We start from the raw sequence: 25879 nt of genomic DNA, 5'->3' as shown, positions 1-25879 counted from the left end.
CTGCTCCAGTCTCCTCGACCCCTTGGAAGGCAGAGGGCGATGTTGGTTGCAGCCCTTACCTTCTCCGGCTGGTGGCCTACAAGTGCAGGAAAGAAGCAGGCCCAGTAACAGCAACTGAGGCCCCCAACCCAGCACAGCGCAGGCAGGCATCAGCTGAAGGCTGATTCTCTACCCCATTGGTGCTCCAAGTTGGTTTGGCAAACGTTTGCAAAGAAGCCGCCCGTAAATTCAGATCAAACCACACTAGCACTCACCCAAGCGTCGGGAAGGCGGAGGGCAATGTCAGCTGAGGGCCTCACCTTCTCCGGCGGGTGGCCTACACGTCCAGGAAAGAAGCAAGCCCAGGAACAGCAGCTGAGGCCCCCAGCCCAGCCCAGCCCAGCCCAGCCCTGCCCAGGTCAGGCATCAGCTGAAGGCCGACTCCCTGCACATGGGAAGGACCGAGGCCAGACCCTGGGCTCCTGGGCTCCTGGGCCCCTAGGCTGAAGGCTCGCCTCGGCTCGACCAGCGCTCGATCAGGCTCGATCAGGCGAGATTATTAGGTAGCATGGGGCCCAGCTGGGACTTCTAGGAAGCTTAGGGTGACCGCCACTTCTTCCCCATCCAGAGGCCTGGCTATGGAGACGAGAGGCATGATGTGGCCTCCCTTCCTGCCTCTTGAAGGCCCCTCTCCCCCCGTGAGCAGTTCCCGCTCCAAGTGTCCCCCTGTCTCCCAAGGTGCACTCTACCTCTAGACCCCACATATGCAGATGAGACCCATCCACTTCCCTCCACTAGCTGTAGGGGGCCTTGCGTGTCCACGTTTCAATGGCAGGGAAAGGGCCCACTCGAGAGAAAACAGAAAGACGCTGAAGGAGCTTTGGCAGGGACACGAGCTGCTCTTTTTTGCTCCATCCGAGCCGACAAGCTGCCGTCGATTCAGCCTCCCGCTGCTGGAGTGTGCTGCTCCAAGTTAGTTTGGCGAAAACGTGTTCGCTACTGACGGGGGTCTGTATTGGAGCAAGGGCTGCTGGCTGCCCCTTTGCCTTTTTCACGCGCTGTGTTTGTTAAAATTAAAAGGAGAATGGAGGAAAATGATAGCTCAAGGCGGAGAAGACGAACGCCACCTATCGGGGACAGAGTAGCAAAATGCCTACAGCACCTGGTATTCCCAGGCGGTCTCCCATCCAAGTACTAACCAGGCCCGACCCTGCTTAGCTTCCGAGATCGGACGAGATCGGGCGCATTCAGGGTGGTATGGCCGTAGGCGAGGAGTGCGCCGATTCCGAGCCTCTTGTGCTGTGTCAGCTCGGCATCCACCCCCCTCTTGCAATGCTGAACGCTGTCCTCGGCAGTGTGTTTCTGCTCTAAGAGTGTGCCGATTCCGAGCCTCTTGTGCTGTGTCGGCTCTGACGTCCCCACCCCTCTTGCAATGCTGAACGCTGTCCTCGGCAGTGTGTTTCTGCACTAAGAGTCAGCCGATTCCGAGCCTCTTGTGCTGTGTCGGCTCTGACGTCCACACCCCTCTTGCAATGCTGAACGCTGTCCTCGGCAGTGTGTTTCTGCTCTAAGAGTCAGCCGATTCCGAGCCTCTTGTGCTGTGTCGGCTCTGAAGTCCACACCCCTCTTGCAATGCTGAACGCTGTCCTCTGCAGTGTGCTGCTGCTCTTTTTTTGCCTCAAGCTCAGGAGCCACAGCTGCCGGCTTGGAAAAGCAACGAGCAGCTCCATGCACCCACTTTTGAAATACCCGCTTGCCTATTCATGTTTGCAAAGAAACTGCCTGTAAATTCAGCTCAAGCCACACTAGCACTCACTCTACCAAGCGTCAGTTCCTTACAAAAATAAAAATAAATCTCTAAAAGAAAGAAATAAACACACACACACACACACACAATTTTCCTGCTGGGGTCTCCTCGACTCTTTGGAAGGCAGAGGTCGACGTGGGTTAAGGCCCTTCCTTACCTTCTCTGCTGGTGGTCTACGAGTGCAGGAAAGAAGCAGGCCCAGTAACAGCAACCGAGGCCCCCAGCCCAGCCCAGCCCATGCAGAAAACACCTGAAGGCTGACTCTCTAACCCAGTGCTGCTCCAAGTTGGTTTGGCAAAAGTTTGCAAAGAAGCTGCCTGTAAATTCAGCTCAAGCCACACTAGCACTCACCCAAGCGTCGGGTCCTTATAAAAAGGAAAAAAAGCACCTCTAAAAAATAAGAAATAAACACACACACAATTTTCCTGCTCCGGTCTCCTCGACTCCTTGGAAGGCAGAGGGCGATGTTGGTTGCGGCCCTTACCTTCTCCGGCTGGTGGCCTACAAGTGCAGGAAAGAAGCAGGCCCAGTAACAGCAACTGAGGCCCCCAACCCAGCACAGCCCAGGCAGGCATCAGCTGAAGGCTGATTCTCTAACCCAGTGGTGCTCCAAGTTGGTTTGGCAAACGTTTGCAAAGAAGCCGCCCGTAAATTCAGATCAAACCACACTAGCACTCACCCAAGCGTCGGTTCCTTATAAAAAGGGGGAAAAAAGCACCTCTAAAAAATAAGAAATAAACACACACACAATTTTCCTGCTCCGGTCTCCTCGACTCCTTGGAAGGCAAAGGGCGATGTTGGTTGAGGCCCTTACCTTCTCCGGCTGGTGGCCTACAAGTTCAGGAAAGAAGCAGGCCCAGTAACAGCAACTGAGGCCCCCAGCCCAGCCTAGCCCATGCAGGGAACACCTGAAGGCTGACTCTCTAACCCAGTGCTGCTCCAAGTTGGTTTGGCAAATGTTTGCAAAGAAGCTGCCTGTAAATTCAGCTCAAGCCACACTAGCACTCACCCAAGCGTCGGTTCCTTATAAAAAGGAAAAAAAAGCACCTCTAAAAAATAAGAAATAAACACACACCCAATTTTCCTGCTCCAGTCTCCTCGACCCCTTGGAAGGCAGAGGGCGATGTTGGTTGCAGCCCTTACCTTCTCCGGCTGGTGGCCTACAAGTGCAGGAAAGAAGCAGGCCCAGTAACAGCAACTGAGGCCCCCAACCCAGCACAGCGCAGGCAGGCATCAGCTGAAGGCTGATTCTCTACCCCATTGGTGCTCCAAGTTGGTTTGGCAAACGTTTGCAAAGAAGCCGCCCGTAAATTCAGATCAAACCACACTAGCACTCACCCAAGCGTCGGGAAGGCGGAGGGCAATGTCAGCTGAGGGCCTCACCTTCTCCGGCGGGTGGCCTACACGTCCAGGAAAGAAGCAAGCCCAGGAACAGCAGCTGAGGCCCCCAGCCCAGCCCAGCCCAGCCCAGCCCAGCCCTGCCCAGGTCAGGCATCAGCTGAAGGCCGACTCCCTGCACATGGGAAGGACCGAGGCCAGACCCTGGGCTCCTGGGCTCCTGGGCCCCTAGGCTGAAGGCTCGACCAGCGCTCGATCAGCGCTCGATCAGGCGAGATTATTAGGTAGCATGGGGCCCAGCTGGGTCTTCTAGGAAGCTTAGGGTGACCGCCACTTCTTCCCCATCCAGAGGCCTGGCTATGGAGACGAGAGGCATGATGTGGCCTCCCTTCCTGCCTCTTGAAGGCCCCTCTCCCCCCGTGAGCAGTTCCCGCTCCAAGTGTCCCCCTGTCTCCCAAGGTGCACTCTACCTCTAGACCCGACATATGCAGATGAGACCCATCCACTTCCCTCCACTAGCTGTAGGGGGCCTTGCGTGTCCACGTTTCAATGGCAGGGAAAGGGCCCACTCGAGAGAAAACAGAAAGACGCTGAAGGAGCTTTGGCAGGGACACGAGCTGCTCTTTTTTGCTCCATCCGAGCCGACAAGCTGCCGTCGATTCAGCCTCCCGCTGCTGGAGTGTGCTGCTCCAAGTTAGTTTGGCGAAAACGTGTTCGCTACTGACGGGGGTCTGTATTGGAGCAAGGGCTGCTGGCTGCCCCTTTGCCTTTTTCACGCGCTGTGTTTGTTAAAATTAAAAGGAGAATGGAGGAAAATGATAGCTCAAGGCGGAGAAGACGAACGCCACCTATCGGGGACAGAGTAGCAAAATGCCTACAGCACCTGGTATTCCCAGGCGGTCTCCCATCCAAGTACTAACCAGGCCCGACCCTGCTTAGCTTCCGAGATCGGACGAGATCGGGCGCATTCAGGGTGGTATGGCCGTAGGCGAGGAGTGCGCCGATTCCGAGCCTCTTGTGCTGTGTCAGCTCGGCATCCACCCCCCTCTTGCAATGCTGAACGCTGTCCTCGGCAGTGTGTTTCTGCTCTAAGAGTGTGCCGATTCCGAGCCTCTTGTGCTGTGTCGGCTCTGACGTCCCCACCCCTCTTGCAATGCTGAACGCTGTCCTCGGCAGTGTGTTTCTGCACTAAGAGTCAGCCGATTCCGAGCCTCTTGTGCTGTGTCGGCTCTGACGTCCACACCCCTCTTGCAATGCTGAACGCTGTCCTCGGCAGTGTGTTTCTGCTCTAAGAGTCAGCCGATTCCGAGCCTCTTGTGCTGTGTCGGCTCTGAAGTCCACACCCCTCTTGCAATGCTGAACGCTGTCCTCTGCAGTGTGCTGCTGCTCTTTTTTTGCCTCAAGCTCAGGAGCCACAGCTGCCGGCTTGGAAAAGCAACGAGCAGCTCCATGCACCCACTTTTGAAATACCCGCTTGCCTATTCCTGTTTGCAAAGAAACTGCCTGTAAATTCAGCTCAAGCCACACTAGCACTCACTCTACCAAGCGTCAGTTCCTTACAAAAATAAAAATAAATCTCTAAAAGAAAGAAATAAACACACACACACACACACAATTTTCCTGCTGGGGTCTCCTCGACTCTTTGGAAGGCAGAGGTCGACGTGGGTTAAGGCCCTTCCTTACCTTCTCTGCTGGTGGTCTACGAGTGCAGGAAAGAAGCAGGCCCAGTAACAGCAACCGAGGCCCCCAGCCCAGCCCAGCCCATGCAGGGAACACCTGAAGGCTGACTCTCTAACCCAGTGCTGCTCCAAGTTGGTTTGGCAAAAGTTTGCAAAGAAGCTGCCTGTAAATTCAGCTCAAGCCACACTAGCACTCACCCAAGCGTCGGGTCCTTATAAAAAGGAAAAAAAGCACCTCTAAAAAATAAGAAATAAACACACACACAATTTTCCTGCTCCGGTCTCCTCGACTCCTTGGAAGGCAGAGGGCGATGTTGGTTGCGGCCCTTACCTTCTCCTGCTGGTGGCCTACAAGTGCAGGAAAGAAGCAGGCCCAGTAACAGCAACTGAGGCCCCCAACCCAGCACAGCCAAGGCAGGCATCAGCTGAAGGCTGATTCTCTAACCCAGTGGTGCTCCAAGTTGGTTTGGCAAACGTTTGCAAAGAAGCCGCCCGTAAATTCAGATCAAACCACACTAGCACTCACCCAAGCGTCGGTTCCTTATAAAAAGGGGGAAAAAAAGCACCTCTAAAAAATAAGAAATAAACACACACACAATTTTCCTGCTCCGGTCTCCTCGACTCCTTGGAAGGCAAAGGGCGATGTTGGTTGAGGCCCTTACCTTCTCCGGCTGGTGGCCTACAAGTTCAGGAAAGAAGCAGGCCCAGTAACAGCAACTGAGGCCCCCAGCCCAGCCTAGCCCATGCAGGGAACACCTGAAGGCTGACTCTCTAACCCAGTGCTGCTCCAAGTTGGTTTGGCAAATGTTTGCAAAGAAGCTGCCTGTAAATTCAGCTCAAGCCACACTAGCACTCACCCAAGCGTCGGTTCCTTATAAAAAGGAAAAAAAAGCACCTCTAAAAAATAAGAAATAAACACACACCCAATTTTCCTGCTCCAGTCTCCTCGACCCCTTGGAAGGCAGAGGGCGATGTTGGTTGCAGCCCTTACCTTCTCCGGCTGGTGGCCTACAAGTGCAGGAAAGAAGCAGGCCCAGTAACAGCAACTGAGGCCCCCAACCCAGCACAGCGCAGGCAGGCATCAGCTGAAGGCTGATTCTCTACCCCATTGGTGCTCCAAGTTGGTTTGGCAAACGTTTGCAAAGAAGCCGCCCGTAAATTCAGATCAAACCACACTAGCACTCACCCAAGCGTCGGGAAGGCGGAGGGCAATGTCAGCTGAGGGCCTCACCTTCTCCGGCGGGTGGCCTACACGTCCAGGAAAGAAGCAAGCCCAGGAACAGCAGCTGAGGCCCCCAGCCCAGCCCAGCCCAGCCCAGCCCAGCCCTGCCCAGGTCAGGCATCAGCTGAAGGCCGACTCCCTGCACATGGGAAGGACCGAGGCCAGACCCTGGGCTCCTGGGCTCCTGGGCCCCTAGGCTGAAGGCTCGCCTCGGCTCGACCAGCGCTCGATCAGGCTCGATCAGGCGAGATTATTAGGTAGCATGGGGCCCAGCTGGGACTTCTAGGAAGCTTAGGGTGACCGCCACTTCTTCCCCATCCAGAGGCCTGGCTATGGAGACGAGAGGCATGATGTGGCCTCCCTTCCTGCCTCTTGAAGGCCCCTCTCCCCCCGTGAGCAGTTCCCGCTCCAAGTGTCCCCCTGTCTCCCAAGGTGCACTCTACCTCTAGACCCCACATATGCAGATGAGACCCATCCACTTCCCTCCACTAGCTGTAGGGGGCCTTGCGTGTCCACGTTTCAATGGCAGGGAAAGGGCCCACTCGAGAGAAAACAGAAAGACGCTGAAGGAGCTTTGGCAGGGACACGAGCTGCTCTTTTTTGCTCCATCCGAGCCGACAAGCTGCCGTCGATTCAGCCTCCCGCTGCTGGAGTGTGCTGCTCCAAGTTAGTTTGGCGAAAACGTGTTCGCTACTGACGGGGGTCTGTATTGGAGCAAGGGCTGCTGGCTGCCCCTTTGCCTTTTTCACGCGCTGTGTTTGTTAAAATTAAAAGGAGAATGGAGGAAAATGATAGCTCAAGGCGGAGAAGACGAACGCCACCTATCGGGGACAGAGTAGCAAAATGCCTACAGCACCTGGTATTCCCAGGCGGTCTCCCATCCAAGTACTAACCAGGCCCGACCCTGCTTAGCTTCCGAGATCGGACGAGATCGGGCGCATTCAGGGTGGTATGGCCGTAGGCGAGGAGTGCGCCGATTCCGAGCCTCTTGTGCTGTGTCAGCTCGGCATCCACCCCCCTCTTGCAATGCTGAACGCTGTCCTCGGCAGTGTGTTTCTGCTCTAAGAGTGTGCCGATTCCGAGCCTCTTGTGCTGTGTCGGCTCTGACGTCCCCACCCCTCTTGCAATGCTGAACGCTGTCCTCGGCAGTGTGTTTCTGCACTAAGAGTCAGCCGATTCCGAGCCTCTTGTGCTGTGTCGGCTCTGACGTCCACACCCCTCTTGCAATGCTGAACGCTGTCCTCGGCAGTGTGTTTCTGCTCTAAGAGTCAGCCGATTCCGAGCCTCTTGTGCTGTGTCGGCTCTGAAGTCCACACCCCTCTTGCAATGCTGAACGCTGTCCTCTGCAGTGTGCTGCTGCTCTTTTTTTGCCTCAAGCTCAGGAGCCACAGCTGCCGGCTTGGAAAAGCAACGAGCAGCTCCATGCACCCACTTTTGAAATACCCGCTTGCCTATTCATGTTTGCAAAGAAACTGCCTGTAAATTCAGCTCAAGCCACACTAGCACTCACTCTACCAAGCGTCAGTTCCTTACAAAAATAAAAATAAATCTCTAAAAGAAAGAAATAAACACACACACACACACACACAATTTTCCTGCTGGGGTCTCCTCGACTCTTTGGAAGGCAGAGGTCGACGTGGGTTAAGGCCCTTCCTTACCTTCTCTGCTGGTGGTCTACGAGTGCAGGAAAGAAGCAGGCCCAGTAACAGCAACCGAGGCCCCCAGCCCAGCCCAGCCCATGCAGAAAACACCTGAAGGCTGACTCTCTAACCCAGTGCTGCTCCAAGTTGGTTTGGCAAAAGTTTGCAAAGAAGCTGCCTGTAAATTCAGCTCAAGCCACACTAGCACTCACCCAAGCGTCGGGTCCTTATAAAAAGGAAAAAAAGCACCTCTAAAAAATAAGAAATAAACACACACACAATTTTCCTGCTCCGGTCTCCTCGACTCCTTGGAAGGCAGAGGGCGATGTTGGTTGCGGCCCTTACCTTCTCCGGCTGGTGGCCTACAAGTGCAGGAAAGAAGCAGGCCCAGTAACAGCAACTGAGGCCCCCAACCCAGCACAGCCCAGGCAGGCATCAGCTGAAGGCTGATTCTCTAACCCAGTGGTGCTCCAAGTTGGTTTGGCAAACGTTTGCAAAGAAGCCGCCCGTAAATTCAGATCAAACCACACTAGCACTCACCCAAGCGTCGGTTCCTTATAAAAAGGGGGAAAAAAGCACCTCTAAAAAATAAGAAATAAACACACACACAATTTTCCTGCTCCGGTCTCCTCGACTCCTTGGAAGGCAAAGGGCGATGTTGGTTGAGGCCCTTACCTTCTCCGGCTGGTGGCCTACAAGTTCAGGAAAGAAGCAGGCCCAGTAACAGCAACTGAGGCCCCCAGCCCAGCCTAGCCCATGCAGGGAACACCTGAAGGCTGACTCTCTAACCCAGTGCTGCTCCAAGTTGGTTTGGCAAATGTTTGCAAAGAAGCTGCCTGTAAATTCAGCTCAAGCCACACTAGCACTCACCCAAGCGTCGGTTCCTTATAAAAAGGAAAAAAAAGCACCTCTAAAAAATAAGAAATAAACACACACCCAATTTTCCTGCTCCAGTCTCCTCGACCCCTTGGAAGGCAGAGGGCGATGTTGGTTGCAGCCCTTACCTTCTCCGGCTGGTGGCCTACAAGTGCAGGAAAGAAGCAGGCCCAGTAACAGCAACTGAGGCCCCCAACCCAGCACAGCGCAGGCAGGCATCAGCTGAAGGCTGATTCTCTACCCCATTGGTGCTCCAAGTTGGTTTGGCAAACGTTTGCAAAGAAGCCGCCCGTAAATTCAGATCAAACCACACTAGCACTCACCCAAGCGTCGGGAAGGCGGAGGGCAATGTCAGCTGAGGGCCTCACCTTCTCCGGCGGGTGGCCTACACGTCCAGGAAAGAAGCAAGCCCAGGAACAGCAGCTGAGGCCCCCAGCCCAGCCCAGCCCAGCCCAGCCCAGCCCTGCCCAGGTCAGGCATCAGCTGAAGGCCGACTCCCTGCACATGGGAAGGACCGAGGCCAGACCCTGGGCTCCTGGGCTCCTGGGCCCCTAGGCTGAAGGCTCGACCAGCGCTCGATCAGCGCTCGATCAGGCGAGATTATTAGGTAGCATGGGGCCCAGCTGGGTCTTCTAGGAAGCTTAGGGTGACCGCCACTTCTTCCCCATCCAGAGGCCTGGCTATGGAGACGAGAGGCATGATGTGGCCTCCCTTCCTGCCTCTTGAAGGCCCCTCTCCCCCCGTGAGCAGTTCCCGCTCCAAGTGTCCCCCTGTCTCCCAAGGTGCACTCTACCTCTAGACCCGACATATGCAGATGAGACCCATCCACTTCCCTCCACTAGCTGTAGGGGGCCTTGCGTGTCCACGTTTCAATGGCAGGGAAAGGGCCCACTCGAGAGAAAACAGAAAGACGCTGAAGGAGCTTTGGCAGGGACACGAGCTGCTCTTTTTTGCTCCATCCGAGCCGACAAGCTGCCGTCGATTCAGCCTCCCGCTGCTGGAGTGTGCTGCTCCAAGTTAGTTTGGCGAAAACGTGTTCGCTACTGACGGGGGTCTGTATTGGAGCAAGGGCTGCTGGCTGCCCCTTTGCCTTTTTCACGCGCTGTGTTTGTTAAAATTAAAAGGAGAATGGAGGAAAATGATAGCTCAAGGCGGAGAAGACGAACGCCACCTATCGGGGACAGAGTAGCAAAATGCCTACAGCACCTGGTATTCCCAGGCGGTCTCCCATCCAAGTACTAACCAGGCCCGACCCTGCTTAGCTTCCGAGATCGGACGAGATCGGGCGCATTCAGGGTGGTATGGCCGTAGGCGAGGAGTGCGCCGATTCCGAGCCTCTTGTGCTGTGTCAGCTCGGCATCCACCCCCCTCTTGCAATGCTGAACGCTGTCCTCGGCAGTGTGTTTCTGCTCTAAGAGTGTGCCGATTCCGAGCCTCTTGTGCTGTGTCGGCTCTGACGTCCCCACCCCTCTTGCAATGCTGAACGCTGTCCTCGGCAGTGTGTTTCTGCACTAAGAGTCAGCCGATTCCGAGCCTCTTGTGCTGTGTCGGCTCTGACGTCCACACCCCTCTTGCAATGCTGAACGCTGTCCTCGGCAGTGTGTTTCTGCTCTAAGAGTCAGCCGATTCCGAGCCTCTTGTGCTGTGTCGGCTCTGAAGTCCACACCCCTCTTGCAATGCTGAACGCTGTCCTCTGCAGTGTGCTGCTGCTCTTTTTTTGCCTCAAGCTCAGGAGCCACAGCTGCCGGCTTGGAAAAGCAACGAGCAGCTCCATGCACCCACTTTTGAAATACCCGCTTGCCTATTCCTGTTTGCAAAGAAACTGCCTGTAAATTCAGCTCAAGCCACACTAGCACTCACTCTACCAAGCGTCAGTTCCTTACAAAAATAAAAATAAATCTCTAAAAGAAAGAAATAAACACACACACACACACACAATTTTCCTGCTGGGGTCTCCTCGACTCTTTGGAAGGCAGAGGTCGACGTGGGTTAAGGCCCTTCCTTACCTTCTCTGCTGGTGGTCTACGAGTGCAGGAAAGAAGCAGGCCCAGTAACAGCAACCGAGGCCCCCAGCCCAGCCCAGCCCATGCAGGGAACACCTGAAGGCTGACTCTCTAACCCAGTGCTGCTCCAAGTTGGTTTGGCAAAAGTTTGCAAAGAAGCTGCCTGTAAATTCAGCTCAAGCCACACTAGCACTCACCCAAGCGTCGGGTCCTTATAAAAAGGAAAAAAAGCACCTCTAAAAAATAAGAAATAAACACACACACAATTTTCCTGCTCCGGTCTCCTCGACTCCTTGGAAGGCAGAGGGCGATGTTGGTTGCGGCCCTTACCTTCTCCTGCTGGTGGCCTACAAGTGCAGGAAAGAAGCAGGCCCAGTAACAGCAACTGAGGCCCCCAACCCAGCACAGCCAAGGCAGGCATCAGCTGAAGGCTGATTCTCTAACCCAGTGGTGCTCCAAGTTGGTTTGGCAAACGTTTGCAAAGAAGCCGCCCGTAAATTCAGATCAAACCACACTAGCACTCACCCAAGCGTCGGTTCCTTATAAAAAGGGGGAAAAAAAGCACCTCTAAAAAATAAGAAATAAACACACACACAATTTTCCTGCTCCGGTCTCCTCGACTCCTTGGAAGGCAAAGGGCGATGTTGGTTGAGGCCCTTACCTTCTCCGGCTGGTGGCCTACAAGTTCAGGAAAGAAGCAGGCCCAGTAACAGCAACTGAGGCCCCCAGCCCAGCCTAGCCCATGCAGGGAACACCTGAAGGCTGACTCTCTAACCCAGTGCTGCTCCAAGTTGGTTTGGCAAATGTTTGCAAAGAAGCTGCCTGTAAATTCAGCTCAAGCCACACTAGCACTCACCCAAGCGTCGGTTCCTTATAAAAAGGAAAAAAAAGCACCTCTAAAAAATAAGAAATAAACACACACCCAATTTTCCTGCTCCAGTCTCCTCGACCCCTTGGAAGGCAGAGGGCGATGTTGGTTGCAGCCCTTACCTTCTCCGGCTGGTGGCCTACAAGTGCAGGAAAGAAGCAGGCCCAGTAACAGCAACTGAGGCCCCCAACCCAGCACAGCGCAGGCAGGCATCAGCTGAAGGCTGATTCTCTACCCCATTGGTGCTCCAAGTTGGTTTGGCAAACGTTTGCAAAGAAGCCGCCCGTAAATTCAGATCAAACCACACTAGCACTCACCCAAGCGTCGGGAAGGCGGAGGGCAATGTCAGCTGAGGGCCTCACCTTCTCCGGCGGGTGGCCTACACGTCCAGGAAAGAAGCAAGCCCAGGAACAGCAGCTGAGGCCCCCAGCCCAGCCCAGCCCAGCCCAGCCCAGCCCTGCCCAGGTCAGGCATCAGCTGAAGGCCGACTCCCTGCACATGGGAAGGACCGAGGCCAGACCCTGGGCTCCTGGGCTCCTGGGCCCCTAGGCTGAAGGCTCGCCTCGGCTCGACCAGCGCTCGATCAGGCTCGATCAGGCGAGATTATTAGGTAGCATGGGGCCCAGCTGGGACTTCTAGGAAGCTTAGGGTGACCGCCACTTCTTCCCCATCCAGAGGCCTGGCTATGGAGACGAGAGGCATGATGTGGCCTCCCTTCCTGCCTCTTGAAGGCCCCTCTCCCCCCGTGAGCAGTTCCCGCTCCAAGTGTCCCCCTGTCTCCCAAGGTGCACTCTACCTCTAGACCCCACATATGCAGATGAGACCCATCCACTTCCCTCCACTAGCTGTAGGGGGCCTTGCGTGTCCACGTTTCAATGGCAGGGAAAGGGCCCACTCGAGAGAAAACAGAAAGACGCTGAAGGAGCTTTGGCAGGGACACGAGCTGCTCTTTTTTGCTCCATCCGAGCCGACAAGCTGCCGTCGATTCAGCCTCCCGCTGCTGGAGTGTGCTGCTCCAAGTTAGTTTGGCGAAAACGTGTTCGCTACTGACGGGGGTCTGTATTGGAGCAAGGGCTGCTGGCTGCCCCTTTGCCTTTTTCACGCGCTGTGTTTGTTAAAATTAAAAGGAGAATGGAGGAAAATGATAGCTCAAGGCGGAGAAGACGAACGCCACCTATCGGGGACAGAGTAGCAAAATGCCTACAGCACCTGGTATTCCCAGGCGGTCTCCCATCCAAGTACTAACCAGGCCCGACCCTGCTTAGCTTCCGAGATCGGACGAGATCGGGCGCATTCAGGGTGGTATGGCCGTAGGCGAGGAGTGCGCCGATTCCGAGCCTCTTGTGCTGTGTCAGCTCGGCATCCACCCCCCTCTTGCAATGCTGAACGCTGTCCTCGGCAGTGTGTTTCTGCTCTAAGAGTGTGCCGATTCCGAGCCTCTTGTGCTGTGTCGGCTCTGACGTCCCCACCCCTCTTGCAATGCTGAACGCTGTCCTCGGCAGTGTGTTTCTGCACTAAGAGTCAGCCGATTCCGAGCCTCTTGTGCTGTGTCGGCTCTGACGTCCACACCCCTCTTGCAATGCTGAACGCTGTCCTCGGCAGTGTGTTTCTGCTCTAAGAGTCAGCCGATTCCGAGCCTCTTGTGCTGTGTCGGCTCTGAAGTCCACACCCCTCTTGCAATGCTGAACGCTGTCCTCTGCAGTGTGCTGCTGCTCTTTTTTTGCCTCAAGCTCAGGAGCCACAGCTGCCGGCTTGGAAAAGCAACGAGCAGCTCCATGCACCCACTTTTGAAATACCCGCTTGCCTATTCATGTTTGCAAAGAAACTGCCTGTAAATTCAGCTCAAGCCACACTAGCACTCACTCTACCAAGCGTCAGTTCCTTACAAAAATAAAAATAAATCTCTAAAAGAAAGAAATAAACACACACACACACACACAATTTTCCTGCTGGGGTCTCCTCGACTCTTTGGAAGGCAGAGGTCGACGTGGGTTAAGGCCCTTCCTTACCTTCTCTGCTGGTGGTCTACGAGTGCAGGAAAGAAGCAGGCCCAGTAACAGCAACCGAGGCCCCCAGCCCAGCCCAGCCCATGCAGGGAACACCTGAAGGCTGACTCTCTAACCCAGTGCTGCTCCAAGTTGGTTTGGCAAAAGTTTGCAAAGAAGCTGCCTGTAAATTCAGCTCAAGCCACACTAGCACTCACCCAAGCGTCGGGTCCTTATAAAAAGGAAAAAAAGCACCTCTAAAAAATAAGAAATAAACACACACACAATTTTCCTGCTCCGGTCTCCTCGACTCCTTGGAAGGCAGAGGGCGATGTTGGTTGCGGCCCTTACCTTCTCCGGCTGGTGGCCTACAAGTGCAGGAAAGAAGCAGGCCCAGTAACAGCAACTGAGGCCCCCAACCCAGCACAGCCCAGGCAGGCATCAGCTGAAGGCTGATTCTCTAACCCAGTGGTGCTCCAAGTTGGTTTGGCAAACGTTTGCAAAGAAGCCGCCCGTAAATTCAGATCAAACCACACTAGCACTCACCCAAGCGTCGGTTCCTTATAAAAAGGGGGAAAAAAGCACCTCTAAAAAATAAGAAATAAACACACACACAATTTTCCTGCTCCGGTCTCCTCGACTCCTTGGAAGGCAAAGGGCGATGTTGGTTGAGGCCCTTACCTTCTCCGGCTGGTGGCCTACAAGTTCAGGAAAGAAGCAGGCCCAGTAACAGCAACTGAGGCCCCCAGCCCAGCCTAGCCCATGCAGGGAACACCTGAAGGCTGACTCTCTAACCCAGTGCTGCTCCAAGTTGGTTTGGCAAATGTTTGCAAAGAAGCTGCCTGTAAATTCAGCTCAAGCCACACTAGCACTCACCCAAGCGTCGGTTCCTTATAAAAAGGAAAAAAAAGCACCTCTAAAAAATAAGAAATAAACACACACCCAATTTTCCTGCTCCAGTCTCCTCGACCCCTTGGAAGGCAGAGGGCGATGTTGGTTGCAGCCCTTACCTTCTCCGGCTGGTGGCCTACAAGTGCAGGAAAGAAGCAGGCCCAGTAACAGCAACTGAGGCCCCCAACCCAGCACAGCGCAGGCAGGCATCAGCTGAAGGCTGATTCTCTACCCCATTGGTGCTCCAAGTTGGTTTGGCAAACGTTTGCAAAGAAGCCGCCCGTAAATTCAGATCAAACCACACTAGCACTCACCCAAGCGTCGGGAAGGCGGAGGGCAATGTCAGCTGAGGGCCTCACCTTCTCCGGCGGGTGGCCTACACGTCCAGGAAAGAAGCAAGCCCAGGAACAGCAGCTGAGGCCCCCAGCCCAGCCCAGCCCAGCCCAGCCCTGCCCAGGTCAGGCATCAGCTGAAGGCCGACTCCCTGCACATGGGAAGGACCGAGGCCAGACCCTGGGCTCCTGGGCTCCTGGGCCCCTAGGCTGAAGGCTCGCCTCGGCTCGACCAGCGCTCGATTAGGCTCGATCAGGAGAGATTATTAGGTAGCATGGGGCCCAGCTGGGACTTCTAGGAAGCTTAGGGTGACCGCCACTTCTTCCCCATCCAGAGGCCTGGCTATGGAGACGAGAGGCATGATGTGGCCTCCCTTCCTGCCTCTTGAAGGCCCCTCTCCCCCCGTGAGCAGTTCCCGCTCCAAGTGTCCCCCTGTCTCCCAAGGTGCACTCTACCTCTAGACCCCACATATGCAGATGAGACCCATCCACTTCCCTCCACTAGCTGTAGGGGGCCTTGCGTGTCCACGTTTCAATGGCAGGGAAAGGGCCCACTCGAGAGAAAACAGAAAGACGCTGAAGGAGCTTTGGCAGGGACACGAGCTGCTCTTTTTTGCTCCATCCGAGCCGACAAGCTGCCGTCGATTCAGCCTCCCGCTGCTGGAGTGTGCTGCTCCAAGTTAGTTTGGCGAAAACGTGTTCGCTACTGACGGGGGTCTGTATTGGAGCAAGGGCTGCTGGCTGCCCCTTTGCCTTTTTCACGCGCTGTGTTTGTTAAAATTAAAAGGAGAATGGAGGAAAATGATAGCTCAAGGCGGAGAAGACGAACGCCACCTATCGGGGACAGAGTAGCAAAATGCCTACAGCACCTGGTATTCCCAGGCGGTCTCCCATCCAAGTACTAACCAGGCCCGACCCTGCTTAGCTTCCGAGATCGTACGAGATCGGGCGCATTCAGGGTGGTATGGCCGTAGGCGAGGAGTGCGCCGATTCCGAGCCTCTTGTGCTGTGTCAGCTCGGCATCCACCCCCCTCTTGCAATGCTGAACGCTGTCCTCGGCAGTGTGTTTCTGCTCTAAGAGTGTGCCGATTCCGAGCCTCTTGTGCTGTGTCGGCTCTGACGTCCCCACCCCTCTTGCAATGCTGAACGCTGTCCTCGGCAGTGTGTTTCTGCACTAAGAGTCAGCCGATTCCGAGCCTCTTGTGCTGTGTCGGCTCTGACGTCCACACCCCTCTTGCAATGCTGAACGCTGTCCTCGGCAGTGTGTTTCTGCTCTAAGAGTCAGCCGATTCCGAGCCTCTTGTGCTGTGTCGGCTCTGAAGTCCACACCCCTCTTGCAATGCTGAACGCTGTCCTCTGCAGTGTGCTGCTGCTCTTTTTTTGCCTCAAGCTCAGGAGCCACAGCTGCCGGCTTGGAAAAGCAACGAGCAGCTCCATGCACCCACTTTTGAAATACCCGCTTGCCTATTCATGTTTGCAAAGAAACTGCCTGTAAATTCAGCTCAAGCCACACTAGCACTCACTCTACCAAGCGTCAGTTCCTTACAAAAATAAAAATAAATCTCTAAAAGAAAGAAATAAACACACACACACACACACAATTTTCCTGCTGGGGTCTCCTCGACTCTTTGGAAGGCAGAGGTCGACGTGGGTTAAGGCCCTTCCTTACCTTCTCTGCTGGTGGTCTACGAGTGCAGGAAAGAAGCAGGCCCAGTAACAGCAACCGAGGCCCCCAGCCCAGCCCAGCCCATGCAGGGAACACCTGAAGGCTGACTCTCTAACCCAGTGCTGCTCCAAGTTGGTTTGGCAAAAGTTTGCAAAGAAGCTGCCTGTAAATTCAGCTCAAGCCACACTAGCACTCACCCAAGCGTCGGGTCCTTATAAAAAGGAAAAAAAGCACCTCTAAAAAATAAGAAATAAACACACACACAATTTTCCTGCTCCGGTCTCCTCGACTCCTTGGAAGGCAGAGGGCGATGTTGGTTGCGGCCCTTACCTTCTCCGGCTGGTGGCCTACAAGTGCAGGAAAGAAGCAGGCCCAGTAACAGCAACTGAGGCCCCCAACCCAGCACAGCCCAGGCAGGCATCAGCTGAAGGCTGATTCTCTAACCCAGTGGTGCTCCAAGTTGGTTTGGCAAACGTTTGCAAAGAAGCCGCCCGTAAATTCAGATCAAACCACACTAGCACTCACCCAAGCGTCGGTTCCTTATAAAAAGGGGGAAAAAAGCACCTCTAAAAAATAAGAAATAAACACACACACAATTTTCCTGCTCCGGTCTCCTCGACTCCTTGGAAGGCAAAGGGCGATGTTGGTTGAGGCCCTTACCTTCTCCGGCTGGTGGCCTACAAGTTCAGGAAAGAAGCAGGCCCAGTAACAGCAACTGAGGCCCCCAGCCCAGCCTAGCCCATGCAGGGAACACCTGAAGGCTGACTCTCTAACCCAGTGCTGCTCCAAGTTGGTTTGGCAAATGTTTGCAAAGAAGCTGCCTGTAAATTCAGCTCAAGCCACACTAGCACTCACCCAAGCGTCGGTTCCTTATAAAAAGGAAAAAAAAGCACCTCTAAAAAATAAGAAATAAACACACACCCAATTTTCCTGCTCCAGTCTCCTCGACCCCTTGGAAGGCAGAGGGCGATGTTGGTTGCAGCCCTTACCTTCTCCGGCTGGTGGCCTACAAGTGCAGGAAAGAAGCAGGCCCAGTAACAGCAACTGAGGCCCCCAACCCAGCACAGCGCAGGCAGGCATCAGCTGAAGGCTGATTCTCTACCCCATTGGTGCTCCAAGTTGGTTTGGCAAACGTTTGCAAAGAAGCCGCCCGTAAATTCAGATCAAACCACACTAGCACTCACCCAAGCGTCGGGAAGGCGGAGGGCAATGTCAGCTGAGGGCCTCACCTTCTCCGGCGGGTGGCCTACACGTCCAGGAAAGAAGCAAGCCCAGGAACAGCAGCTGAGGCCCCCAGCCCAGCCCAGCCCAGCCCAGCCCTGCCCAGGTCAGGCATCAGCTGAAGGCCGACTCCCTGCACATGGGAAGGACCGAGGCCAGACCCTGGGCTCCTGGGCTCCTGGGCCCCTAGGCTGAAGGCTCGCCTCGGCTCGACCAGCGCTCGATTAGGCTCGATCAGGAGAGATTATTAGGTAGCATGGGGCCCAGCTGGGACTTCTAGGAAGCTTAGGGTGACCGCCACTTCTTCCCCATCCAGAGGCCTGGCTATGGAGACGAGAGGCATGATGTGGCCTCCCTTCCTGCCTCTTGAAGGCCCCTCTCCCCCCGTGAGCAGTTCCCGCTCCAAGTGTCCCCCTGTCTCCCAAGGTGCACTCTACCTCTAGACCCCACATATGCAGATGAGACCCATCCACTTCCCTCCACTAGCTGTAGGGGGCCTTGCGTGTCCACGTTTCAATGGCAGGGAAAGGGCCCACTCGAGAGAAAACAGAAAGACGCTGAAGGAGCTTTGGCAGGGACACGAGCTGCTCTTTTTTGCTCCATCCGAGCCGACAAGCTGCCGTCGATTCAGCCTCCCGCTGCTGGAGTGTGCTGCTCCAAGTTAGTTTGGCGAAAACGTGTTCGCTACTGACGGGGGTCTGTATTGGAGCAAGGGCTGCTGGCTGCCCCTTTGCCTTTTTCACGCGCTGTGTTTGTTAAAATTAAAAGGAGAATGGAGGAAAATGATAGCTCAAGGCGGAGAAGACGAACGCCACCTATCGGGGACAGAGTAGCAAAATGCCTACAGCACCTGGTATTCCCAGGCGGTCTCCCATCCAAGTACTAACCAGGCCCGACCCTGCTTAGCTTCCGAGATCGTACGAGATCGGGCGCATTCAGGGTGGTATGGCCGTAGGCGAGGAGTGCGCCGATTCCGAGCCTCTTGTGCTGTGTCAGCTCGGCATCCACCCCCCTCTTGCAATGCTGAACGCTGTCCTCGGCAGTGTGTTTCTGCTCTAAGAGTGTGCCGATTCCGAGCCTCTTGTGCTGTGTCGGCTCTGACGTCCCCACCCCTCTTGCAATGCTGAACGCTGTCCTCGGCAGTGTGTTTCTGCACTAAGAGTCAGCCGATTCCGAGCCTCTTGTGCTGTGTCGGCTCTGACGTCCACACCCCTCTTGCAATGCTGAACGCTGTCCTCGGCAGTGTGTTTCTGCTCTAAGAGTCAGCCGATTCCGAGCCTCTTGTGCTGTGTCGGCTCTGAAGTCCACACCCCTCTTGCAATGCTGAACGCTGTCCTCTGCAGTGTGCTGCTGCTCTTTTTTTGCCTCAAGCTCAGGAGCCACAGCTGCCGGCTTGGAAAAGCAACGAGCAGCTCCATGCACCCACTTTTGAAATACCCGCTTGCCTATTCATGTTTGCAAAGAAACTGCCTGTAAATTCAGCTCAAGCCACACTAGCACTCACTCTACCAAGCGTCAGTTCCTTACAAAAATAAAAATAAATCTCTAAAAGAAAGAAATAAACACACACACACACACACAATTTTCCTGCTGGGGTCTCCTCGACTCTTTGGAAGGCAGAGGTCGACGTGGGTTAAGGCCCTTCCTTACCTTCTCTGCTGGTGGTCTACGAGTGCAGGAAAGAAGCAGGCCCAGTAACAGCAACCGAGGCCCCCAGCCCAGCCCAGCCCATGCAGGGAACACCTGAAGGCTGACTCTCTAACCCAGTGCTGCTCCAAGTTGGTTTGGCAAAAGTTTGCAAAGAAGCTGCCTGTAAATTCAGCTCAAGCCACACTAGCACTCACCCAAGCGTCGGGTCCTTATAAAAAGGAAAAAAAGCACCTCTAAAAAATAAGAAATAAACACACACACAATTTTCCTGCTCCGGTCTCCTCGACTCCTTGGAAGGCAGAGGGCGATGTTGGTTGCGGCCCTTACCTTCTCCGGCTGGTGGCCTACAAGTGCAGGAAAGAAGCAGGCCCAGTAACAGCAACTGAGGCCCCCAACCCAGCACAGCCCAGGCAGGCATCAGCTGAAGGCTGATTCTCTAACCCAGTGGTGCTCCAAGTTGGTTTGGCAAACGTTTGCAAAGAAGCCGCCCGTAAATTCAGATCAAACCACACTAGCACTCACCCAAGCGTCGGTTCCTTATAAAAAGGGGGAAAAAAGCACCTCTAAAAAATAAGAAATAAACACACACACAATTTTCCTGCTCCGGTCTCCTCGACTCCTTGGAAGGCAAAGGGCGATGTTGGTTGAGGCCCTTACCTTCTCCGGCTGGTGGCCTACAAGTTCAGGAAAGAAGCAGGCCCAGTAACAGCAACTGAGGCCCCCAGCCCAGCCTAGCCCATGCAGGGAACACCTGAAGGCTGACTCTCTAACCCAGTGCTGCTCCAAGTTGGTTTGGCAAATGTTTGCAAAGAAGCTGCCTGTAAATTCAGCTCAAGCCACACTAGCACTCACCCAAGCGTCGGTTCCTTATAAAAAGGAAAAAAAAGCACCTCTAAAAAATAAGAAATAAACACACACCCAATTTTCCTGCTCCAGTCTCCTCGACCCCTTGGAAGGCAGAGGGCGATGTTGGTTGCAGCCCTTACCTTCTCCGGCTGGTGGCCTACAAGTGCAGGAAAGAAGCAGGCCCAGTAACAGCAACTGAGGCCCCCAACCCAGCACAGCGCAGGCAGGCATCAGCTGAAGGCTGATTCTCTACCCCATTGGTGCTCCAAGTTGGTTTGGCAAACGTTTGCAAAGAAGCCGCCCGTAAATTCAGATCAAACCACACTAGCACTCACCCAAGCGTCGGGAAGGCGGAGGGCAATGTCAGCTGAGGGCCTCACCTTCTCCGGCGGGTGGCCTACACGTCCAGGAAAGAAGCAAGCCCAGGAACAGCAGCTGAGGCCCCCAGCCCAGCCCAGCCCAGCCCAGCCCAGCCCAGCCCTGCCCAGGTCAGGCATCAGCTGAAGGCCGACTCCCTGCACATGGGAAGGACCGAGGCCAGACCCTGGGCTCCTGGGCTCCTGGGCCCCTAGGCTGAAGGCTCGCCTCGGCTCGACCAGCGCTCGATTAGGCTCGATCAGGAGAGATTATTAGGTAGCATGGGGCCCAGCTGGGACTTCTAGGAAGCTTAGGGTGACCGCCACTTCTTCCCCATCCAGAGGCCTGGCTATGGAGACGAGAGGCATGATGTGGCCTCCCTTCCTGCCTCTTGAAGGCCCCTCTCCCCCCGTGAGCAGTTCCCGCTCCAAGTGTCCCCCTGTCTCCCAAGGTGCACTCTACCTCTAGACCCCACATATGCAGATGAGACCCATCCACTTCCCTCCACTAGCTGTAGGGGGCCTTGCGTGTCCACGTTTCAATGGCAGGGAAAGGGCCCACTCGAGAGAAAACAGAAAGACGCTGAAGGAGCTTTGGCAGGGACACGAGCTGCTCTTTTTTGCTCCATCCGAGCCGACAAGCTGCCGTCGATTCAGCCTCCCGCTGCTGGAGTGTGCTGCTCCAAGTTAGTTTGGCGAAAACGTGTTCGCTACTGACGGGGGTCTGTATTGGAGCAAGGGCTGCTGGCTGCCCCTTTGCCTTTTTCACGCGCTGTGTTTGTTAAAATTAAAAGGAGAATGGAGGAAAATGATAGCTCAAGGCGGAGAAGACGAACGCCACCTATCGGGGACAGAGTAGCAAAATGCCTACAGCACCTGGTATTCCCAGGCGGTCTCCCATCCAAGTACTAACCAGGCCCGACCCTGCTTAGCTTCCGAGATCGGACGAGATCGGGCGCATTCAGGGTGGTATGGCCGTAGGCGAGGAGTGCGCCGATTCCGAGCCTCTTGTGCTGTGTCAGCTCGGCATCCACCCCCCTCTTGCAATGCTGAACGCTGTCCTCGGCAGTGTGTTTCTGCTCTAAGAGTGTGCCGATTCCGAGCCTCTTGTGCTGTGTCGGCTCTGACGTCCCCACCCCTCTTGCAATGCTGAACGCTGTCCTCGGCAGTGTGTTTCTGCACTAAGAGTCAGCCGATTCCGAGCCTCTTGTGCTGTGTCGGCTGTGACGTCCCCACCCCTCTTGCAATGCTGAACGCTGTCCTCGGCAGTGTGTTTCTGCACTAAGAGTCAGCCGATTCCGAGCCTCTTGTGCTGTGTCGGCTCTGACGTCCACACCCCTCTTGCAATGCTGAACGCTGTCCTCGGCAGTGTGTTTCTGCTCTAAGAGTCAGCCGATTCCGAGCCTCTTGTGCTGTGTCGGCTCTGAAGTCCACACCCCTCTTGCAATGCTGAACGCTGTCCTCTGCAGTGTGCTGCTGCTCTTTTTTTGCCTCAAGCTCAGGAGCCACAGCTGCCGGCTTGGAAAAGCAACGAGTAGCTTCATGCACCCACTTTTGAAATACCCGCTTGCCTATTCATGTTTGCAAAGAAACTGCCTGTAAATTCAGCTCAAGCCACACTAGCACTCACTCTACCAAGCGTCAGTTCCTTACAAAAATAAAAATAAATCTCTAAAAGAAAGAAATAAACACACACACACACACACAATTTTCCTGCTGGGGTCTCCTCGACTCTTTGGAAGGCAGAGGTCGACGTGGGTTAAGGCCCTTCCTTACCTTCTCTGCTGGTGGTCTACGAGTGCAGGAAAGAAGCAGGCCCAGTAACAGCAACCGAGGCCCCCAGCCCAGCCCAGCCCATGCAGGGAACACCTGAAGGCTGACTCTCTAACCCAGTGCTGCTCCAAGTTGGTTTGGCAAAAGTTTGCAAAGAAGCTGCCTGTAAATTCAGCTCAAGCCACACTAGCACTCACCCAAGCGTCGGGTCCTTATAAAAAGGAAAAAAAGCACCTCTAAAAAATAAGAAATAAACACACACACAATTTTCCTGCTCCGGTCTCCTCGACTCCTTGGAAGGCAGAGGGCGATGTTGGTTGCGGCCCTTACCTTCTCCGGCTGGTGGCCTACAAGTGCAGGAAAGAAGCAGGCCCAGTAACAGCAACTGAGGCCCCCAACCCAGCACAGCGCAGGCAGGCATCAGCTGAAGGCTGATTCTCTACCCCATTGGTGCTCCAAGTTGGTTTGGCAAACGTTTGCAAAGAAGCCGCCCGTAAATTCAGATCAAACCACACTAGCACTCACCCAAGCGTCGGGAAGGCGGAGGGCAATGTCAGCTGAGGGCCTCACCTTCTCCGGCGGGTGGCCTACACGTCCAGGAAAGAAGCAAGCCCAGGAACAGCAGCTGAGGCCCCCAGCCCAGCCCAGCCCAGCCCAGCCCTGCCCAGGTCAGGCATCAGCTGAAGGCCGACTCCCTGCACATGGGAAGGACCGAGGCCAGACCCTGGGCTCCTGGGCTCCTGGGCCCCTAGGCTGAAGGCTCGACCAGCGCTCGATCAGGCTCGATCAGGCGAGATTATTAGGTAGCATGGGGCCCAGCTGGGACTTCTAGGAAGCTTAGGGTGACCGCCACTTCTTCCCCATCCAGAGGCCTGGCTATGGAGACGAGAGGCATGATGTGGCCTCCCTTCCTGCCTCTTGAAGGCCCCTCTCCCCCCGTGAGCAGTTCCCGCTCCAAGTGTCCCCCTGTCTCCCAAGGTGCACTCTACCTCTAGACCCCACATATGCAGATGAGACCCATCCACTTCCCTCCACTAGCTGTAGGGGGCCTTGCGTGTCCACGTTTCAATGGCAGGGAAAGGGCCCACTCGAGAGAAAACAGAAAGACGCTGAAGGAGCTTTGGCAGGGACACGAGCTGCTCTTTTTTGCTCCATCCGAGCCGACAAGCTGCCGTCGATTCAGCCTCCCGCTGCTGGAGTGTGCTGCTCCAAGTTAGTTTGGCGAAAACGTGTTCGCTACTGACGGGGGTCTGTATTGGAGCAAGGGCTGCTGGCTGCCCCTTTGCCTTTTTCACGCGCTGTGTTTGTTAAAATTAAAAGGAGAATGGAGGAAAATGATAGCTCAAGGCGGAGAAGACGAACGCCACCTATCGGGGACAGAGTAGCAAAATGCCTACAGCACCTGGTATTCCCAGGCGGTCTCCCATCCAAGTACTAACCAGGCCCGACCCTGCTTAGCTTCCGAGATCGGACGAGATCGGGCGCATTCAGGGTGGTATGGCCGTAGGCGAGGAGTGCGCCGATTCCGAGCCTCTTGTGCTGTGTCAGCTCGGCATCCACCCCCCTCTTGCAATGCTGAACGCTGTCCTCGGCAGTGTGTTTCTGCTCTAAGAGTGTGCCGATTCCGAGCCTCTTGTGCTGTGTCGGCTCTGACGTCCCCACCCCTCTTGCAATGCTGAACGCTGTCCTCGGCAGTGTGTTTCTGCACTAAGAGTCAGCCGATTCCGAGCCTCTTGTGCTGTGTCGGCTCTGACGTCCACACCCCTCTTGCAATGCTGAACGCTGTCCTCGGCAGTGTGTTTCTGCTCTAAGAGTCAGCCGATTCCGAGCCTCTTGTGCTGTGTCGGCTCTGAAGTCCACACCCCTCTTGCAATGCTGAACGCTGTCCTCTGCAGTGTGCTGCTGCTCTTTTTTTGCCTCAAGCTCAGGAGCCACAGCTGCCGGCTTGGAAAAGCAACGAGCAGCTCCATGCACCCACTTTTGAAATACCCGCTTGCCTATTCATGTTTGCAAAGAAACTGCCTGTAAATTCAGCTCAAGCCACACTAGCACTCACTCTACCAAGCGTCAGTTCCTTACAAAAATAAAAATAAATCTCTAAAAGAAAGAAATAAACACACACACACACACACAATTTTCCTGCTGGGGTCTCCTCGACTCTTTGGAAGGCAGAGGTCGACGTGGGTTAAGGCCCTTCCTTACCTTCTCTGCTGGTGGTCTACGAGTGCAGGAAAGAAGCAGGCCCAGTAACAGCAACCGAGGCCCCCAGCCCAGCCCAGCCCATGCAGGGAACACCTGAAGGCTGACTCTCTAACCCAGTGCTGCTCCAAGTTGGTTTGGCAAAAGTTTGCAAAGAAGCTGCCTGTAAATTCAGCTCAAGCCACACTAGCACTCACCCAAGCGTCGGGTCCTTATAAAAAGGAAAAAAAGCACCTCTAAAAAATAAGAAATAAACACACACACAATTTTCCTGCTCCGGTCTCCTCGACTCCTTGGAAGGCAGAGGGCGATGTTGGTTGCGGCCCTTACCTTCTCCGGCTGGTGGCCTACAAGTGCAGGAAAGAAGCAGGCCCAGTAACAGCAACTGAGGCCCCCAACCCAGCACAGCCCAGGCAGGCATCAGCTGAAGGCTGATTCTCTAACCCAGTGGTGCTCCAAGTTGGTTTGGCAAACGTTTGCAAAGAAGCCGCCCGTAAATTCAGATCAAACCACACTAGCACTCACCCAAGCGTCGGTTCCTTATAAAAAGGGGGAAAAAAGCACCTCTAAAAAATAAGAAATAAACACACACACAATTTTCCTGCTCCGGTCTCCTCGACTCCTTGGAAGGCAAAGGGCGATGTTGGTTGAGGCCCTTACCTTCTCCGGCTGGTGGCCTACAAGTTCAGGAAAGAAGCAGGCCCAGTAACAGCAACTGAGGCCCCCAGCCCAGCCTAGCCCATGCAGGGAACACCTGAAGGCTGACTCTCTAACCCAGTGCTGCTCCAAGTTGGTTTGGCAAATGTTTGCAAAGAAGCTGCCTGTAAATTCAGCTCAAGCCACACTAGCACTCACCCAAGCGTCGGTTCCTTATAAAAAGGAAAAAAAAGCACCTCTAAAAAATAAGAAATAAACACACACCCAATTTTCCTGCTCCAGTCTCCTCGACCCCTTGGAAGGCAGAGGGCGATGTTGGTTGCAGCCCTTACCTTCTCCGGCTGGTGGCCTACAAGTGCAGGAAAGAAGCAGGCCCAGTAACAGCAACTGAGGCCCCCAACCCAGCACAGCGCAGGCAGGCATCAGCTGAAGGCTGATTCTCTACCCCATTGGTGCTCCAAGTTGGTTTGGCAAACGTTTGCAAAGAAGCCGCCCGTAAATTCAGATCAAACCACACTAGCACTCACCCAAGCGTCGGGAAGGCGGAGGGCAATGTCAGCTGAGGGCCTCACCTTCTCCGGCGGGTGGCCTACACGTCCAGGAAAGAAGCAAGCCCAGGAACAGCAGCTGAGGCCCCCAGCCCAGCCCAGCCCAGCCCAGCCCAGCCCTGCCCAGGTCAGGCATCAGCTGAAGGCCGACTCCCTGCACATGGGAAGGACCGAGGCCAGACCCTGGGCTCCTGGGCTCCTGGGCCCCTAGGCTGAAGGCTCGACCAGCGCTCGATCAGCGCTCGATCAGGCGAGATTATTAGGTAGCATGGGGCCCAGCTGGGTCTTCTAGGAAGCTTAGGGTGACCGCCACTTCTTCCCCATCCAGAGGCCTGGCTATGGA

At 55.0% G+C, this 25879-nt stretch overlaps 9 non-coding genes across 9 annotated transcripts; all 9 read right to left on the bottom strand.

Annotated features, from left to right (window-relative positions):
• Positions 1-1129: 1129 nt before the first annotated feature.
• On the bottom strand, positions 1130-1248 carry LOC138564309 (5S ribosomal RNA). The gene has a single exon (XR_011300261.1). It is a non-coding gene; the product is annotated as a 5S ribosomal RNA (ribosomal RNA).
• A 2747-nt stretch (positions 1249-3995) lies between these two features.
• Positions 3996-4114, bottom strand: LOC138564296 (5S ribosomal RNA). Its single transcript, XR_011300249.1, has one exon. It is a non-coding gene; the product is annotated as a 5S ribosomal RNA (ribosomal RNA).
• Positions 4115-6869: 2755 nt separating this feature from the next.
• Positions 6870-6988, bottom strand: LOC138564284 (5S ribosomal RNA). The gene has a single exon (XR_011300238.1). It is a non-coding gene; the product is annotated as a 5S ribosomal RNA (ribosomal RNA).
• A 2747-nt stretch (positions 6989-9735) lies between these two features.
• On the bottom strand, positions 9736-9854 carry LOC138564273 (5S ribosomal RNA). The gene has a single exon (XR_011300227.1). It is a non-coding gene; the product is annotated as a 5S ribosomal RNA (ribosomal RNA).
• Positions 9855-12609: 2755 nt separating this feature from the next.
• LOC138564261 (5S ribosomal RNA) lies at positions 12610-12728 on the bottom strand. The gene has a single exon (XR_011300216.1). It is a non-coding gene; the product is annotated as a 5S ribosomal RNA (ribosomal RNA).
• A 2749-nt stretch (positions 12729-15477) lies between these two features.
• LOC138564516 (5S ribosomal RNA) lies at positions 15478-15596 on the bottom strand. The gene has a single exon (XR_011300463.1). It is a non-coding gene; the product is annotated as a 5S ribosomal RNA (ribosomal RNA).
• Positions 15597-18345: 2749 nt separating this feature from the next.
• On the bottom strand, positions 18346-18464 carry LOC138564505 (5S ribosomal RNA). The gene has a single exon (XR_011300452.1). It is a non-coding gene; the product is annotated as a 5S ribosomal RNA (ribosomal RNA).
• Positions 18465-21223: 2759 nt separating this feature from the next.
• Positions 21224-21342, bottom strand: LOC138564248 (5S ribosomal RNA). Its single transcript, XR_011300204.1, has one exon. It is a non-coding gene; the product is annotated as a 5S ribosomal RNA (ribosomal RNA).
• Positions 21343-23522: 2180 nt separating this feature from the next.
• On the bottom strand, positions 23523-23641 carry LOC138564237 (5S ribosomal RNA). The gene has a single exon (XR_011300192.1). It is a non-coding gene; the product is annotated as a 5S ribosomal RNA (ribosomal RNA).
• Between the last annotated feature and the right edge of the window lie 2238 nt (positions 23642-25879).

Source organism: Ambystoma mexicanum, chromosome 1q (assembly GCF_040938575.1).
Source record: "Ambystoma mexicanum isolate Mex_15411 chromosome 1q, UKY_AmexF1_1, whole genome shotgun sequence".
Taxonomy (NCBI): domain Eukaryota; kingdom Metazoa; phylum Chordata; class Amphibia; order Caudata; family Ambystomatidae; genus Ambystoma; species Ambystoma mexicanum.
The sequence above is the reverse complement of the archived record's forward strand: the minus strand, read 5'-3'. Positions and strand labels throughout refer to the sequence as shown.